Raw genomic sequence first — 2,680 nt, 5'->3', positions numbered from 1 at the left:
ATGTATGTATGTATGTATGTATGTATGTATGTATGTATGTATGTANGTATGTATGTATGTATGTATGTATGTATGTATGTATGTATGTATGTATATATGTATGTATGTATGTATGTATGTATGTATGTATGTATGTATGTGTGTGTGTGTGTGTGTGTGTGTGTGTGTGTGTGTGTGTGTGTGTGTATGTATGTATGTATGTATGTATGTATGTATGTATGTATGTATGTATGTATGTATGTATGTATGTATGTATGTATGTGTGTGTGTGTGTGTGTATGTATGTATGTATGTATGTATGTATGTATGTATGTATGTATGTATGTATGTATGTATATATTGATATTACGCGCATGTTTTGTATTAATGATCGTATTTTTGTTTGTGTAATTTGATACGTCGTCGTCTCATCCGCTTACTTTTCAATACTACCATGTCTTCTGTATTTTATTGTATTGTATACTTTGTATGTGTCTGGTTTGTATGCGGTAAGTTTGTATTATATGCTGCATGTTTGTATTGTGTGTTTTATGTTTGTATTGTATTTCTGTATGTATGTGTATATATATGTTGTTGTATGGTGGTTTGCTCGTTTTTATGTTGCTTAAGACTGAACATGTCGTTCGATTTGTCTGTTGTGTATTGTTTGTTGCTTATTTGTTTGTTGCATCTTTTGTGATGTATGCCTTGTATTGCCTTTGTATGTTTTAAATTGTATATAGTACGCTGTATGTTTTGTATTAAATATTGTATGCTTTGTATTTCGTGCTGTATATCAAATGTTTGATGATGGATGTTGTGAGGATATGCGTGCCTGCCTGCCTGCCTGCCTGCTACCAGCCAAACCAGTGCTTATTTTAGCGAATGATTTGTGCTGTTTCTTAGATTAACTGTGTGTCTGTGTGCGTGTTCGTGATGTGTTTGTTCGTTTAATTGCATGTTTGTTTGTTCGTTCGTTCATTCGTTCGTTTGTTAGTTTATAGGTTTATTCGTTTGTTAGTTTGTAGGTTTATTCGTTTGTTTTTGTGAGTTGTGTTTCTTTATGCTCTCTTGTATTTAGAAGGCGTTCTGTACTTTTTATATTATTAAATGAAATGAATAATATTAATTATTCTCTATTGTATGTTTTAAATTGTATATAGTTTTCAAGGTTGTCAACAACACACACATACACACCACACACACTCCACACACTCAGAGAAAGAGAGAAAAAGAGAAAGAGAGAGAGAGAGAGAGAGAGAGAGAGAGAGAAAGAGACAGACAAACATACAGACACACATCGCATGTGAATATGTCAACACGCATAAAACGCGCCACACACATTGTATGTTATGGTATGTGATAAGCGGGTTTCTCTTTGCGATCGAATCCAAACCCTGCCGGTCGTCTTAACTGTTAAACCATGTTGCCGATTTATTAGTTTAGTATTTTGTACTGGTTGTTTAACTCGAAAAATTTAAACAAAATTTACTTCAGCCAGCACCGTAGCAATAATTTTTGTTGCTAAATACGGTTTTGTTTTGTTTGCTGTTTAGTATAATTTGCATCTGCGTGTGTGCAGTGACGTAGCGGGCAAAACTGACCACTCTGGTGCCCCACTCTGGTCTGGCACCCCCTCCCCACGTAAAATGAATTATTCCAAGATGAACACAAAAAATGATTATGAGTAGAATTATGCCATAGAAAGAGGCAACGTATTTCTATTTGTCCAGTAATACTTATTTGAAATTTATTAAACTAAAATCGTTTTAAATCATTTTTAAACGCCAATCAAATTCACGCACACACACACACACACACACACACACACACACACATATATATATATATATATATATATATATATATATCATTTTTGTTTATCGCCGGATATATATTACAATGGGTAATTATAGTAATTATAAGCAGAACCCGATGTTATACAAAATGTAGTCCTCTAAAATACATTAAAAACGCGATTAATTCAAATAGCATGTCAAATATAATTAAAATGATAGATAACATTGATATTATCTTGAATATTATTACATACGAACCGTCCAGTATTTTTCTATACCCGACAGAATGTATCTCTCTTATGTTTTTGAGCAAATAAAAAGAATAAAAATTGCACCTTACATTCCTCGCTATGTCACTGTGTGTGTATGTGCATGTGTTCTTTATTTCAATTTCTTTGTCGGTTAGTTCTGTTTAGTAGCATTATACAAATGTTATCTAAACCGGCTCCGCACGGTTCTTTACTTGAATCATCGTTATCATTTTGAATATCATCACCACTGTCACTCATTTTGATGATTGAACATTTGTGATTCATCATACCTCGTCAATAGCATCATCATCGTCGTCATCATCACCCTCATAGTCATTGTTATTTCAATAATCTCTAAAGGAATAATCTCTCTCTCTCTCTCTCTCTCTCTCTCTCTCTCTCTCTCTGTATATATATATATATATATATATATATAAATAATATGAACGCGTTGACGTTTCATCACCACCATCATCATTATCCTCATCATCATCCCAAACACTATCATCATCATCATCCACCACCACTACTACTATTACTATTATTACAACAACTATCACAGTCAATAATGATGATCATGATGATTTTTTTTTATGATCATCATCATTATTACCGTCATCTTCATCATCATACTTTTTTTTCTTCTTCATC

Source organism: Helobdella robusta (genome assembly GCF_000326865.2).
Source record: "Helobdella robusta unplaced genomic scaffold HELROscaffold_7, whole genome shotgun sequence".
In the NCBI taxonomy this organism is placed as follows: Eukaryota; Metazoa; Annelida; class Clitellata; order Rhynchobdellida; family Glossiphoniidae; genus Helobdella; species Helobdella robusta.
The sequence above is the reverse complement of the archived record's forward strand: the minus strand, read 5'-3'. Positions refer to the sequence as shown.